General features: G+C 36.4%; 1 protein-coding gene across 1 annotated transcript in view; it reads right to left on the bottom strand.

Annotated features, from left to right (window-relative positions):
• Positions 1 to 6,695: 6,695 nt before the first annotated feature.
• LOC133524504 (deoxynucleotidyltransferase terminal-interacting protein 2) overlaps positions 6,696 to 17,874 on the bottom strand; it is a 28,954-nt gene continuing 17,775 nt past the window's right edge. Inside the window, exons 6-9 of the transcript XR_009800387.1 lie at positions 12,051 to 12,117; positions 8,824 to 8,901; positions 7,979 to 8,044; positions 6,696 to 7,828 (exon numbers count right to left, since the gene is read on the bottom strand). The gene's annotated coding sequence lies outside the window, so the exon portion shown is untranslated. The remainder of the gene's footprint in view (positions 7,829 to 7,978; positions 8,045 to 8,823; positions 8,902 to 12,050; positions 12,118 to 17,874) is intronic.

Raw genomic sequence — 17,874 nt, 5'->3', positions numbered from 1 at the left:
GAGTAGAAGTAAATGACACGATTAAGTGATATCAAGAAAAGCATCCAGAAGACTTACATTTACAACAATTGAAGTACTTTGCGTTGCCCAAATACACACTGGAGTACGCAGATATATACTTAAGTAGATTTCAGAAAAAACCTTTACGTTCATTCTGTATAAAAAATAGCGTCAATTGTACCACACGTTGCCTGTTTTACGAACTACACACAAAATCCGCCTTTAATACATTCGTAAAATGCCAACGCAAAAGTATAAAATCATAGACAAGATTAACAAAAGAGTACCAAACTTGCTCTGAACTGAAGTCGGTCGCTTCGTCATTTATTGTCAAATTCGAAAAATGACAATTGTTTAAAACGTCTTTTAACGAATTGAACGCAATTGACATTGTTCAACATAAACAAAAGTCATTAACCCGATCCTAATCCCAAGAATTGACACAGGCACAAGTTTTTGTGAACTACCTTATAAGCTTCTCACCCAGAGGGTGAACTAGGTCTTATTGGGACTAGTTCGGTTTCCTCACAATATTCTCCTTCATCTTAAAGCGACTTGTAATCTCAATCATTTTTGAACAATTTGTATATGAAATAAACATCCTCAGGTCAGCTAAAATGTAAAACTAAAGCGGAAATCGTACGTTGCGCATATAGTTTTGTCATCTGAAATTTTCCAAAATTGCAAAATTTCCACTTTTTTAAATTTTTAGATAGAAGTATACCAAATTTTTGTACAGTAATCGAAATTTTCCATGTCCAATATAACGGATTCGTTAGTTTCCTGTGGAATTTTCCTGAAATTTTGAGAGCTTTTACTACTTTTTGGAAATTTTCCTTTGCACATCTGTGGCTGCGCACCGTACCTGCTCCATCAGTACAGTCACCACAACAATGAAAATAGAAATATAGACAGAATAAGTAAGATAGGAAGTTCATTTCATAGATATTTGCGTTAATTTCACCCCTTTTCATTCATTTAATATTCAATTCAAAAATTCATCGAAAAATACTTTTTTACATTCAGTTCATTCGACAATAAGATTTCGATAGAAAGAGAGATTTAGAGACAAGAATAGCTGCAGGAGAAGATTTCGTTTTACAATGATTATCCATGTTTATATTATAATAAATATTATAAAGTGAACAAGGATATCTAAATGAATATATTATCTTTATATGAAATGTATATAACCATTGAGATAATTTTATTAATGCAAATGCAACTGTTTTAAGCATTCCGTTCCTAAGAACCACACATTCGGTCAACTGTATTATAATATTTATAATAAAATATAGTACTTATTATAAATAATAGTTTGTGTACTAGGAAAGAGTAAAAGTGTGAGCATTAAGAGTTTGGATACAAATTGTATTTTTGCTTACATCATCCTAGATATATTGTTCCGATTTAATGTATTAATTGTGTCGAAAAATACAAAGAAAATGTGTTTTAAAGATAATTATTATGTCGGATGGTAATAAAGTTATAGACTAAATACTCTAATTCTTGCGTAAAAGCTGAACGAGATGTATTCATATTCACTATGGGCAGTCATTGAGACTTTAGAATTTATTTTATAAAAATGTTTTGAGACATCGTTTCTGCTTATTACCTGTGTATTATAGAAAATATAATATAAGTATAGGCATATATTGTAAAATTATTAAAATATGAGAAATTAAATTTATAAACTTGGTTATGAACGATCGATAGGATTTTTTTACCGGTTTAATTATGCAGACCCAAGTCGACTTAGGTCTTCAAAATTAAACGGGTAAACCTACATAAAACAATTGTTTAAAGTTAAAATAGTCAACTACAAAGTATAGTTGTCATATTGCTATATAATATTTTTAGTAGCAATCATTTCAACAAATCTTGCTTTTATCTGACTTTCTCATTTAAGGCCTTTTGGATATTCTCGTTGGTAAACGTCGACTTTATCCTTCGACCATTCAACATGTAATCCTTATACTTAAAAAAATAGGTGCATAACTTTCATTTTATTATTTTTTATAAAAAATACTTTCTTCTATTGACCCGTCCCTTGTTCGTGAATGGTCGTAGTTTTCTCAAGGTGTTGCGAGACTAAACTTGATGTGTTTGCTTAGTCTATTGTATTTCCATGTTTTTCAAGCTGCTTGACTCCAAACCAAATTATGTATCCGTTTGCTGAGACGAACTTAACATTTCTTTTTCTTCTTTTTTGATAATAGTTCTTGTTATAGATGTGTAGATCCAAGTTATTGTTTCGAAATTAGTTCTACCTTTTAAGGCTTCGACATCCAAGAGATATTTTCGTTTGTAAGCAAGCGTAGATAAAATAAAAAGATTTCTCTATCGAGTTGGTTTGGTGTGCCCCAAAATAAAATGTTTCATATAACTCGCGATACTTATTCCACGTCAGTTTCCTTAACCAGCTTAATGTACGAGGTATACTAGCCTACAGCACTAAAACTAGCACTAATACACAAGCTAATACACTAAATTTATAACTTAAAGTACACCACAAAGTGAAACTCAACAACACATCACACTTGAGCACTGTTACACCTTTTTATTGGAAACCACACACAGATTTTATGCTTAAATCAATTAGAGATAAAGATGTTTCAGATGTTTCTTGATTCGTTGGATGTTAGTCCAACTACTTATTCATGTATTTTTTATCCCAACAATTACACCATAAATCAGCCTGGCCCTTTTAGTTTTGCATGCCTGTCTCCGATGTTTGCTAAATTGTGTTACTTTTCTATCTTTATTCTGAGAAAATGCAAAGCAAAATTGCGATGTTAGTGTTATTTTCAAATATAATATATACTTCAAAATTATGTGCGTAATCATAGATCTGAGTTGTGCGCTTGAATAAAATTACTTTGGAAGGTAAGATATAAGTCGCCTAATGTATAAACCGGTCTTAGGACTGACGGCCAATTAGGAGTACCTACGTAATGCTTAGCCCATCCTAACAACGTATCCGTCGTCGTTTTACGTACCTAGTCTTCAAGTAACGATTTATACTCAGCAAGTCAACTTTTTCAGTCGAAAAAGGCGAAATATTTAAAATTAGTATAGCAGATCGGTTCTATACGCCTAAATTTTTCAAGTTTGCTACTGAGAAAGCTGGTTTGCGTGAGTATAGTAAGTTTACCAATCCGTAACACGAATTGAGTTTTGGGGAGGTAAAATAAAAATGACTCGGATGCTAACGACTTAAATTTAAAAGCAATTTAGGTAGGTAAATAATGGGAAACGAATTGATCAGTGCAGTGTGTTAGAGAGTATTAAAAATGTGATATGAATAGGATAATATGTGCGTAAGTTCGATGTTAAATTTCAATTGAGATGAAAAAGATTATAAAATAAGTCTAGAAAAACGTGGCCCAAAGATCACCTAGAAAATGCGGCCCAGATTCTTTGATATGGAACAGTCATAAAAAGTATTTAGGTATTTAAACAATATCTAATTATGTATATTGAAACATGGCTATATAACATGTCTTGTTTTAAGTGTATATTGTATTGACGAATAGTTATTTTCTTGAAGTAAAATATTAAATAGATCAAAAATATTGAACAGGAGATAAGAAAGTACAAGGGAAACGAAAAAGATGTGCCAAGTTACTTAAATGTTGAATATAAGCATAAGCTAACGAATAAAATACTAAGTTACATACATCAAAACTTGTGCATAAAACAAAGTAGTATCACACCCATTTAAAAATAAGATAAATAGGTACCGCAGATGCTCGCGCGGTAAACCCACCACCCACCCTGTTCTACTGTGTGCTTTTTGTAATAAATTTGTACCACGAGACGATAATAACTAAGTAAAATTAGGTACTAATAAACCATAGACAGCCGCACGACCCACCACCCACCCTGACTTAATGTGCACATTATGAAATATTTGTACCAAGACACGATATTTACTAATCCAATTAAATCAAATAAGAATTGTTGCTGCAGATGACCGCACAGCAATACCACCACCCTCCCTGTTACGATGTGCTCTTTTATAACCAGTATCGTCTTGAAACAATAAACAATCCAAACAATATACTAATATATACCTACCGTAGATGCACGAACGGTAAACCCTCCACCCACCCTCTAAACTGTATACTCATTAAAAATATTTTTATACAAACTCCAAAACTAACTAAAGAGGAATCTTCACGATAGTAGTCGAAATAAAAATATACAAATTTAGGGGCTGACTTCTATAAGTAATAAAATGCATTGGATAAGTGCAGGCTAACAATATTTAAACAAATTGACACTCAATAAAGCGGATAACGTAAAAATCATCAAATTAAGATACTTCATAATGTGACGGATTTTGCCATATGTCCAACCGTTAATATAAGATGACTAGCCTGGAAATTTATTACATCAAACCTAACAAAGGACACAGACTGAAAATAATCACATCAAACCTAAATCAATACATTAAAACGAACTAAATCCATCAAAATATTCCGTTATGCGACTTTTTCAAAATCTTACTTTGATTCTAGTACCTATCTGCTTTAGACTACGCTTGACCAAAACGCAACTATAAAAATAATGTCAATTTTCAAAACTGAACGCAAATGCAACACGAAAACCTAAAAAAGGAAGTTTTTTGCATCCGAAAGACCACTAATACCATTATAGATCTAAAGACACTATTGTACCAACTTATTCTTTGCAAATAAATACAGGGATAGATATTTCTTAAAACACATGATGTTTATGGGTAAAATTGGTTGGGGGTTGTCGTGTCTGAAATATTTCAGACGATATTTGTGTCTAGCAATTTTACCCAAAATTCATGTGCTTTAGAAGAAATGTCCTTCATCATGTAAACCTGCGAGTCACAGTGCGAATATACATTGGTAGAGACTTTCGCACATCCAGGAAAGATGTTTGCTTCTAAGTGCAATTGCGAAGAAATATTAAAGATGATACAGTGTTTCTCCGACTCATCATAAGAAACGAGGTGAGTAGTCACTTATGTTCCCCGGAGAGCCCGGCTTGGCATGGAAGTGCCGGTACGCCTGCCTACGGACCAAACATTTTGGACTCGGAACAACTCACGACCTTAACCACACCGAGAGGCGTTTGGAGCTTCTGTTAAGTTCTACGATTTAGCTACAGAACAGTGACACCATAAGAAATAAATAGCAGAATCGAAACCGATTAATCTCCATTATCACCTAGGGTGTAATTATGCATCTCGTTTCCAATATTTGAAGCTGACGCAAATGTCTGAGCCGAATACTTATCACTGCTCTCAAAGTAATTCGATCCGTAGGAAATTTGGAAATAAAGACATTAGAAGTTGTACACGCTTTTAAATAGTTATCATTTTCCACTACGATGAACGTATACACATTCAAGATGGTGACTATTTATATCAATACAACACGGATAGACAGCCCTTCGTTGTATTGAATAAACCCTTACTGGCCAGTACAGAAACGGAAAGCGATAACACCGACACGGTTATTCGCTTTAACTTCAACAACCTCGAGGTTAAAAGCGTGATGACAAATTTAAATCTCTATTAAAAAATCAAAGCTAACTCTTCCAACTGTTTGGCATACAAGCTGAAAGTAATCACGGCGGCATCAAGATTCTCCAGGCTATGCTCAGCGTACTAACTACTGAATCCAAAGGATTTCAGCGACGCGAGCAAGACAGTCGTCGCAGAGTTCGTCAACTCGATGCCGTCAGCGCGCTGCGGCGTGGAAGCCAGCGTCGGATAAGGGCCACCCGTGCCAAGGGAGGACTTGTAATGTCGAGAAATGTCCTGTTTGGCAATTCAAGACACTGGCTTTCGCTTCGCTCGCTCACTTCGCACTCCGCAGTGCCCCAACGCGGACTGTGCCGAGAATCACACAACGCTACAAGCATGGCCGAGCTTGCGCGCGGGTTCCTCAGCCGCGCGAAAATTAGATGCAGAACAAGAACATAAGGGACGCCTTCATGGTCAGCTTACTAGAAGATGACCCTGTTCTCTCATCCTGCCTAAATTCACGCTGATATTAAAGAAACAGAGTCAAATATTGTTATAACGAAAAGCAAAATCTTATTAGATCAAGATAGGAAAATTTTAAAGCGGTCATTCGGTACAAGACGAAAATAATTTACAGTTCATAAAAGTAGTCTAAAATATTACAAATAATTTCAATAGAACGCATCTAAAGAATACTTATGGCACAGGAAACTGGTCTGACCCGGTCATGTTAGATATTATCTCACACAAAGTCGAGCACACAGTAAAAGGTCCAGCGGGTCTGACCAATCTGCCGTGGCACAGGAAACTGGTCTGACCCGGTCATGTTAGATGTTATCCCACACAAAGTCGAGCACACAGTAAAACGTCCAGCGGGTCGGACCAATCTGCCGTGCTACAATGAAATAAATGCACCAACACAATCTAAAATTTTAAAAACACGACGACAAAAATACCTGATCATAAAGTCAATCCTGATCCGATGTATCATTAACAGTATTTTTTTCTAATCATAGTTCGAAAATTTCGTGAAATGTCTACCTCGACTCACTGACACAACACAAATCACTGGATGCTCTCGTCAAGTATCTGTTCTCGCCAAGAACATGATTTCCCTGGTTGCATTGAATTCGTCGGTTTCGTTCCATCAACAAATGCAATACATCGACAAAAATCAAAGGCAATCGAAAAAGTTCTTCGTGGCATTTACTATATTTATATCCTTTCCATGTTTTATATCAAACCAAACCAAAAAGGTCCTCTTTTTACGCAGGCTTCATGCATAAAACTAGCGCTATTTCGAGGTTCATCCGGTTCTAAATTTCTATATTTTTACTTAGTGGCTGTATATCTGTCTCGTAAAGGAGCCTCAATAAAAACTTATTCAGTTGCTTTAGGAAGTTCTTAACGCGTTAAAGCATGTCCATACAAGTATGTTAGTCCTTTCCATGTTTCAAATAAGATGACTGTGAAATCATCATTGTTTTGGTTCACGGTGCCTTTGTAGAGTGGTGTATTATTGATTTCAATAGCATCTTATTCAATTCACCGGTAACATAAGATGTCTTGCTCTGTCCTCGGAGCGATAATTCCTTTCCGTGATTCAAATCAGTTAAAACTGAAATCACCATCATTATAGGTGGTCTCTATTTATTGTTTGATATAGACTATCGTGATTTCAGTCAAATCTTATTCAAATCACCGATGATTACGATGATAAGGTATTCTTTTTGTGATTCTTATTCTGTTGTCCTTCCTTAAATACATCCTCGTTGCATGTGTATCAGTTACCATTTTTTTAAAACCTTCCCATGAGTTCAATAAAACAGTACCGAAATCGTCATCTATGGTAACAGCACGCTCCGATGTCTCGTGAAATGATGTCGGTAAATCTTATTCAACTCACCGATAACTTGTTGTTACAAAAACGATTACATAGTTTTTCCTTATATCAGACCTATTCTCAATTTTTTATCTTCTCCAGCTTATAATTGTTCCGATTTCTGTCTAGCGTACAATTTCAATTGTGCCCGCTGGAAACCAGTGGTTGATGACGCACCCGGGATATGGCTTACAAAGCAGCCCAATTGAAATAATAGATGTAATAGATGGTATCCTTAACTTTTCAGTTCGAAGATTCACGAGCCTTTAAATGTCTCATTTCGTTTGCGTTTGGCCTACTGTCAATCATATCTTCTTGACCTCTTATTCCTTTCTTATTTTTTTGGCAAATGGAGTCAAATAATGTTGCATAGAAGATCCTTTCCGGATAATGGAAGAAAATTGGTGCAGTTGGAGATAGTACACGCCTCCAAAAGAAAGCTAAAACAAAAGTGTTAACGTTACATATCTTTAATCATTCGTATTTATATTTTCATAATAAAAAAAATACATCATCTTTGTCATTTGTATCTTATACTTATCTCAATTTTGTAATAATCTAATATATATAGGTAGCAATGCGCTACTTACCTTAAGTAGGATATATTTTGACAAGGCCCAAATTAAGAAGGAACTCCATTTCGCTCAAAAAGATAGCTACAAGAAAAACAAAAGGGTTCATTAATAGGAAATTAACAATTGTAATATGATTGTAATCGACGTCAACCTTTAATATTTCATGATACGACTCAGGCATAGAGAAATAAGACGTAATAGAGTGCTCACTCCATACATCAGTTTTCGTACCAAACACTCAAAGCCAGGAGAGCGAGAGGAGACCTTATCGAGTGTTTTAAGATTGTTACCCACTGTTACAACCTCCCCGACATTCACGATATAATCAACAGGAGAACTATCAGCCGCGAGACCTGAGGTCACAGCCTAAGAATAGTTCGCACTCCCACTACTACTAAAGCTGCATATCATTCTTTGTCCAACCGTGTCGTGGCGGCTTGGAACCGTTTACCGGATAGTGTTGTAACTGCTCCCTCGGTCAATGTTTTTAAAAACAGATTGGACAAGTGGCTTTTAAACAATAAGTTAGACTGATGTTACTTAGTGATGTGATACGACTTTACAAACTTTGAACTGTATAATACAAGACACTGTGTGACATAGGCTCATCAGCTAAATAGCTGCTCGCCTATAATTATATAATAATAATAATAAAATGCTTATTATATACGCAGTCGACATCTAGCATCGAGTAGCGGAACTCTCAGTACTGCTGAGGCTGCTGGCGAACTGGTAATCAGTGGGCCCCATTACTGTAATCTACATTTAAACGACACCCGACTGGTACACGTATAGCCACATTTGGCCACATTTAAAGTTATTGGGACTCGTTCATTATTCACTAGAAATCAATTGCTTACCATAAAAAAGGGATAGACGAAGCGTGAAGACTGCAAATTGTGCCATGGTGTGACTTTATAAACCAATATCAAGTAAATCTGAAAATTAATGACATCATTAGTAAAACGTTATTCAGAACATTTATAAATTAATGTCGTACAATTCATCACCTTAGTCCTTAACACATTATGTTACATACAAATCTTCGAGCAACACCGGCTTCCGATACGTCGGAAGGGAGGAGCCTAAGCGATATCTTACCGTACAAATCTTTCTGCCATTTTTTGCGGGAACATGCACACAGTCGCACTTCTCACATACAAAATCCAATCTGTAATGACGACACAAATAGGGGAGAGTCATTTTATACATCAACTTGGATATTTTGTTTTTGGAGGTAGTTACAAATGTGTTTTACTGTGCATATAAAACTTCAGTTACTTGGCCATATTCATTATGAAGATGACCATTTTGAGATTAAATTAACAAAGTCAAAATGCATTTCTTCGGAAGCACTGCCATCGGTACGATTTACCCGACCAGTTGGTAAAATCGTACCACCCATAATACCATTGTATCTATGAAGCGTTTTACAAGTTCATTGCTTAGGTATTTTAGGTTTGAATAACAAATATTTATTACGGAAATCCGAAATCATATTTAAACGACTCAAAAATACTTGGTCGTTTAAATTGTACCTATGCCAGTATGCTATATTTAGTACGATTTAAACGACTGGCTATTTTAATTAAATAATCAATATAATAACCAAAGTATAAAAATTAGACAATTTTAACACCTACACAATAAACCCGTTTATATTTATAGTTATATACTTTTAGTTTGGTTTTTTTAATTTATCTTGATCATAAGTTATGGTATTATAAACACACATTAAAAGTTAGATCAAGTCCAACGAAAAACATATTTCTTTTCTCTTTTGTTCGACAGTAGTCATATGCCGACAGTTCGACAGTAGTGATCTGATTAGATTATTGAGCTTAATTCCATTAGATCACTGTTTGGTGCATTATGTGTAAATAATGTAAGTTGTTTAGTGGGAAAACTAGATGTGGTACGTTTTAACCGGCGGTACGATATAGCCGACTCTCCCCTACATAGAAAATGACACACGTCAAAGACAAATCTTGCACACCTCGATCTCTTTTTGGGTACGGACGAGTCACAACATGCACCGTCATAGGCACAATTGTGCCAATGCTTTGGCAGAGGGGAAATAGTATGAATGCCGTCTCCCTTCCCTGTGTTGCTCGAAGATACAAATAGTATACGTATTTATAGGAAAATTCACCACTCGGGCGTCTAACATACCGCCTTTAAGATAATAAGTAAGCATAGAGTGCTCACTCTATACACCAGTTTTCTTACTAAAACGCTTATTGTTTTCGTAGTCGACATCAAGTAGTGGGTTTATCAGTACTACTACTTGGCAATAGATGTCGCGACGAACGAAAAGTCTATATCCGGATTAACCGGAACTCTATTTCCAATTTCTTCTGCTTGTAAATATAAGTTGCAAATTGTTGAGCAATACACTTTTCGTCAGTCGCGAAACTTGACATCTACTGTCGAGTAGCGGTACTGATAAATCCGCTGCTTGACGCTAGATGTCGACTACGAAAAAAATAAGCGTTTTGGTAAGAAAACTGATGTATGGAGTGAGCACTACATGCTTATAGGGAACATGCATGAACTGTAAGAGCCCCTTGTTTATTGGCGCAGATGTCCAGTTTAAGTTTCCTATTTAGGCCAGAAGATGGCAGAACCTACAGCACCCAGAGGGACGTGCGTAAACGGTAAGGTCCTAAGGGGCAGCACTGGCTTTGACATGAAGGGTCATGCAATATCAACTTTTAAGTTTCTGATTTAAGTGCACAGTACTAGGTAGGTATAGGTTACTCCTAGGTAGGTAGGTACTGTTATGAATAATAGTCTAGTAGTATTAGTAGAGATGCCCCAAATAGTAGTTTAGGCCATAGAGAAATAAGAAGAACATAGAGTGCTCACTCCATATATCAATTTTGGTAACAAAACGCTTATTATTGTCGTAGTCGACATCTAGCATCGAGTAGCGGAATTATCAGTACTGCTACTTGACAATATATGTTGCGACGACCGACAAGTCGAAGGGCTCAGTTAGACGGTGCGCGAACCTCGCATGTGATTTTAGTTACATAGCGGACTATTGAGGTTACATACAATTCAGCCGGCCGCATGCGAGTTCTCGCATCGTCTAAATAAGCCTTAATGCTCAACGATTGTCAAGTAATATTATAATCAGATTAACCGGAACTCTATTTTCAATTCCTTCTACTTGTAATATTTGTTGAAAATTGTTGAGAAATACAATTTCTGTGAATAGCGACAACCGAGACATCAGACATATTTTGTATTTAACTGCTTTCAAAGAATACATTTTAAATGTTAAATTATACCTAGTTTTTGGTTATGTTAATTGTGTAATTTTTCTTTTTAGGTAGGTGCAACAGATATTGGTATTCGGCCGAATATCGAATATTTGGCAAAGTGGTCGAATAGGCCGAATACCGATTATTTCTAGTGCGGGCTTGTGCACAAATCGCGCGAGGGTTTTTCGGCTACTTTTTGACCTCCTCCTCCCCCTTGGTGATATTTGGTGAGGTTCTTGTACCCCCCCCCCCCCCCCCCCCCCCCCTTCCGTCCCCCACATAACCTCACGAGTTGTTTTTTTAAATTTTTCATTATGCCAAATTTTAAGATAAACAGTATTGTATTTAGTCAATCTTGTTTATTCTTCTATTTTCCTTATGAATGTAATATTACGTAAAATAGACTTGCTATTTTGAAGTGCGGCGTAAAGATTTATGTTTCACGAAACCGAGTAAAAGTATTTAATCATGTGGTAGATATTTTTTCTTAGTTTCGTTTACTGTAGAAAAATACACGTGAGGTCTCCTTAAACCCCCCTCCCCCCTCCCTAACGTGATCTGTCGTGATTTTTTCGCGATCCCCCTCCCTCTCTGTCGAACCTCGCGTAATTTGTGCACAAGCCCTTAGTCCTAATGGCTAAGCATTATATAGCGTTTAACATAAACGTGCTACAACCCTCAATCAGCTATTAAATAATCGTCTGTCTCAATCCGTTATTTTGACATATGCATTAGTAAGAAAGGGATAAAACGTAAATTAACTAATTGTGACTTGTAAAGTTTTATGAATAAATAAGGGGATAAAAACACGTACTCACCAAATAGACATTTTTGGAGAACGTATTATTAAATAGCTATGCCATTACAGAGGGTATTATTGAAAACCTGTGGACAAAAGCAATAATTAACTGTCATTTCAAGAAAGCGCGATCACGTCTCTATATCAATAAATAATTGTATACCTATACATACATTATTAATAATATTTTATTATTTAATTTGACCAATATTTGATTAATTGTGTATTCAATTTTTTTACCGTTCCGTACCCAAAGAGTAAAACGGGACCCTATTACTAAGACTCCGCTGTCCGTCCGTCTGTCCGTCTGTCCGTCCGTCCGTCTGTCACCAGGCTGTATCTCATGAACCGTGATAGTTAGACAGTTGAAATTTTCACAGATGATATATTTCTGTTAACAACAAATACTGAAAAATATAATAAAATAAATATTTATGAGGGCTCCCATACAACAAACGTGACTTTTTGCCGTTTTTGCGTAATGGTACGGAACCCTTCGTGCGCGAGTCCGACTCGCACTTGGCCAGTTTTTTATAAACAAACTGTCATGGATGAAAAGAAATACGCGAGGAAGTAATAATCATACACTTTTTACAGGACTCGTGTTTTATTGATATCATCTAAAAAGCAGAATTATATAATTTTACTAAAACTACACTTAGGTAAGTACTTTACTTACATACTAAATTTAATCAGGTTTAAGAGGAACTTCCTCCCGCGCACGCTCCGGTTGTGGAATGAGCTACCTGCCGAGGTTTTCCCGAGGGTCTACAGTATGAGGTTCTTCAAAAAAGGAGTGTACAGATTTTTAAAGGGTCGGCAACGCGCATGTAACACCTCTGGAGTTGCAGGCGTCCATAGGCTACGGTGACTGCTTACCATCAGGCGGGCCGTATGCTTGCTTGCCACCGTCGTGGTATAAAAAAAAAATCAACATAAAGTTTCACACTCGGTACATAGCTCAGGCAGCCGATTTTTGAATTTCGACCGCTCGATTTCGTCTATTTCGTTGAATACTATCTCCACTACTAGACATTTAAATTTTACTAATATAATTAAAAACGAGTGGTCAATACCACTCGATTCCCAATTTCTATCGCTCGTATTTCAAAAATAGCATTTCGCTGTTTTCCACACATTTTCGAGTGATGAAATCGAGCGCTTAAATTCCAAAAATCGATCTCCAGGGGGCTGATTTTTAAATAGCGCTCGAATACGTCACTCGAAAATCTGTGGAAAACGGCGAATTGATATTTTAGAAATACGAGCAATAGAAATTGGGAATCTAGTGGTAATGAGTGACTTTTCACTGATAGAAAATTTGATTTCGTTTTAAAACCGATCCAACAGATGGCGTACATTTTATTTAGCGTCACTTTTTAACCTTTATTTTTTAAGTCTTTAACATAGCGTAGCTTTATAGAAAAAAAAACACACACGCAGGTAACAATTTAAACAATATGCAGAAAGGTAAAGATGCGTGGATGACGTCAATGACACGTCTACCACGGCACTAAAATAGACATAAACTGCCCAGATCTGGACCATGATTTGAGTACTAACTACTCGCGATCGATCCAGGTCTTCTAGGGTACCTAGACATAGGCATGCGCGTTAGGTCGGCATGCGCAGTTATCAAGACTCCTAGAGTTAAACCTGCGCATTAGTCTATCCCCAACCCCTTTCCTTTTTCTTGCCTAAGCCCCTTTTAGGTGCATCCCACACGGTCTGAAATTCAAAACCGGAATATCGGGAGTCAATTGTCAGAAAAGCCAAAATATGTAGAAGACAAAAATAGTATTTTATACAATCGTAATATAATATAGAGCTTTCATTATATTATTATCGAATACAATACTTTTTCTACGAGTCGTATTAAATAATACTTTTTGTACTATAAGACCAAAGAGATTTAAGAAGACCAAGAGTGCTCACTCCATACAACGGTTTTGTTAACAAAAATACTATTATTTTCGTAGTCTACATCTAGCGTCAAGTAGCGGAACTCTCAGTACTGCTACTCGACAATAGATGTCACGGCAAACCACAAGTCTAATGCTTAACGATTTCCAGCTAATATTATAACCAGAGTAAGCGTAGGAGTTGAAAATAGAGTTCCGGTTACTCTGTTATACGTTGTATGGAGTAAGCACTCTTGGTTTTCTTAATTATCTTTGTATAAGGGCTCCCCTACACGATGGCCCAGCGTAGGCCAGTCTAAGGGACGCAGCTATGCGGTGGAATGAGATAGCAATATCACTTACTCCCTCTAACGCATAAATGCGTCCCTAAGACCTAAATAATTAAAGAAAATTAGGTATCACAGTAGTGCTAAAGTATATTTTGTATTGACTGAAATCCGCACTTAACACGCAATAAATGTTACTGAATGGTTGTTATTTTATACCGACACCCCACAGTCCACAAAAAAGAACACACTTTTTTTACTTTCACTTAAATATCACTTTGGTCACCTCCATAAAGTAACAAATTACACTTATCACCGTCAAATAATTCTCACAGTTTCTATTTTCTTGAGCACTTAAGATTTTGTAAAATATACGAAAGTGTAGAAAATATCTCAGTAATAATTACTAACTCTTACCTATGACTTCACTTCATATACGTGTGTATGTGTAGGTAACATATAAATGTAATGATTTTTAAATATAGAAAACATTAGCTATAAATATTAAAAGTAGTTCCGAAACGAACACTAACTGATATGAGTTCTAGACTACTAGACTAGACCACTAAAATCCTAGATGCACCAAGATCGATGTACAGGACATGCGCTTTATGCACTTCTTTGTTCCCGTGTCCAATGTAAAATAATATACGTAAGTACAATGTACGCCAAACGACAAGGAAGCAGTTATGTTAAAGTGAGTAATGCATGTGTTGTTGTCTGGGCGACAGCGCCACCTATTTATCGAAATTGCAAGTAGGATCTAACATGAGCAGATGGTCAAAGACGTTATTCAAGCGAATTTAATTGAGTTCCATCTGCATCTCTGTCATTAATATGTCAAACGATAGTGACGTAGCGGCTTGCTGCCAAGCTTACATGAAGGATTCCTTGCAAATTGTGCTCACAAAACGATACCCAAATTTCTTAATATAATACATAAGAAAACTTATTAGATCATTTTATTTCAGTATTTGTTATCTTAGTCAAAACGTACAACTTCGGTCTGTAACCCTAGTGTAAATTTATTCGATGGCGTAACGTGACGTGCGTTTGCGTTAAGTCTCATTTTGTATGAGATTTTGAGTTTCCAAAACGTCATGCTTGGCGCGCTGTCTAAATCCCATACTAAATGAGACTTAACGAAAACGCGTACGTCACGTTCTCACGTTTCGAAATCGAATAAATTTACACTAGGGGCTCTGTTCGATATAACATGTTATATACTTACCTATTAAGTAATAATATTAGGTACACAAACTAAAAACTAATATAAAACAGACACTACAAACTTGATACTTCACTTAGCCAATAGATGGCTCTGCAGTAAAAAAACACATGAGGTGTAATGACGACCTCATGTGTTTGCACAAAAGCTCTATATTCTGTACGATTTCCATCTTCGTAATCATAGGCGCCCCTGCGTGTAGACCCCTGGAAGGTCTTCTTATTATATCTTCATCTCAACGCATCAGTGTTCTGCTATGGCCTCATTTTCCAAGTGGGCCTCTCCATTTTGTAACTAAAGTCTATACTAAGTATCCATCTCCGATCTGGTCTTGCTTTGGCCGAGCGACTCTAGCTTGATTTTCAAATTTCACGTACAGTAACCAAAAAAATAAAATTCACAATCCTACTCAATTAATTCAACACTTGCACTTAGCTTTACACTATGATCACTGCACATGAATTAAATGACTAAACTATAATTCTTCATAATGCTTGCTTTTCACACCAACATGTAAGTATTTAAGGGTTTACTAAATTATATTAATACCTTGTTAAACCCGATAAGAAGGTCGCTTCAAGACGAATCTTGATGCCGTTTTAATGAAATACGTTTAATATGAAGATAAAAAAATCAATCTTATATGAGATCACAGGTACTCAATGAAAAGAGAAAGGAGCGACTAAGAGGACAGGTGTGGGCGAAGCGCCTCCTGCCTACGGCCTCGCACTTAAAGGCGGCATCGCGGTAAGCAACCTTTTGGGCCTTGCAGATTCGACTTCGCCCGCGGCCAGATTGGTTCACGCCAAGGCACTGGTTGCCTACATGAAGTTTAAAATTTTAAATAGCGCTCCTAAAGCATTAGCGCCCTCTGTAGTGGTTGGGTGCAACCGGTTAAGATACGTGTCTCAGATGCAGAGCGATGCACCCATTACGCAGGTTTGCACATGCGCTTTCTTTGCCACCTACACTTTGGAGCAAAAAAACCGACTCAAATTTATGTTGGATTTAAAAATGAAATATCTCCGAAACTAATTTGCGTATTTTTAAAGTAATAGTACCATTAAAAAAATGTGACTTGAGTCTTGATTTAATAAAGGTGATCTTTGACCTTTTCATTTTTTTGTTAATCTGTGAAACTGCCGTGTATCACAGTTAGCGCAAAACCTTTTTTTGGCCTTAAACTAATTGTAATTGATGGAGCCTGTGGAAGAAATTCGATAAGTACGATATTTTATTTTTTTAACTTTTTCACTCGCAAGCAGAACATATGGCATAAGCAAAAAGTTTAGTCGCTTAAGCGTTATGTCAATGAATGAATGAAAAACAGAAATTGAGTGCAGCAACTGACAACGACGCACATAATAAAGACTACAAGAATTCACCGCGAGGGGCGCTACTGTGGCGGGGTATCTTCGAAAATTGAATGTCTCTTTCAGTGCATTGATTTTTTGTGAGGTTTTAAGATATGGGAGAGGTATGATTACATGTTTATTTTGAAAAGTGTGAATTGTGTATTTTTGAGAATTGTGTGTGTTTTTTAAGGATTATGATAAAATTCATGTTATGGCTCTAAAAAAAGCTTTACTATGTAGAAACACAATTACGCGGCAGTAAATAATATCCAATTTTGAGGTTACGTCAGTCGTAAAAATGTTTAATAAAACTTATTTTTGTTAATTTTAACTAATCATCATTTTGCACTAAAACCAGACTTCTCTATTTAGGTTCTAAAACGCGGTACCACCATAGATATTATGTCTGTGGGTACCACAATCGTGAAAACTACCTATTTTCTAAAACAGCGCCACCTACCGGCAAACCGTAAAACTATCTCGTTCCATTAAAAAACTGGGTTGCAAGTGGGTGCAACTGCGTGGACTGACAAAAAGATGGCGCCCTTACCTTGCCCGTCATCAGTATCACGCTTGCGCTCTAGGCTATAATCGAGTAACAAGAGATGATAATCGAGTGACAAGAGATGATAATCGAGTGACAAGAGATGAGAAGACAAATTCCAAATAACGTAGTTCGCAGTTGAACCTTTTCACCGGAAATCACCCCTGTGTTGTTTGTTGCACACTAGATATACCTACAATAAGGTATATTTTTCCGTATATCGTGTGAAAGAGCAAAAAAATGCGCACGCATAGAAGCGCAATACGCATGGCGTTTGTTTTTATGCAACGCGTTGCCGTTGCAACGGCGCAGATGCACACGCATTATTTTCTTGCGTCAGAGTTTAACTTAGGACAAATTCTTGATTGCGACGCACAAAATAATCCAAGCATTGTAAAAAATCGAAATAAGTTAAAAAAACAAATAAGTCAATTCATTGAAGTGACGTTATTGAAAAAAAAATATCCACTTCACCTTGTTTAGACGAGAAGCATGGATCGAAAATCATTGAGACTGTACTCTGTGCTT

The sequence above is a fragment of the Cydia pomonella genome, chromosome 1 (assembly GCF_033807575.1).
Source record: "Cydia pomonella isolate Wapato2018A chromosome 1, ilCydPomo1, whole genome shotgun sequence".
NCBI classification, from domain to species: Eukaryota; Metazoa; Arthropoda; class Insecta; order Lepidoptera; family Tortricidae; genus Cydia; species Cydia pomonella.
This window is presented reverse-complemented; position numbering and strand designations above follow the sequence as displayed.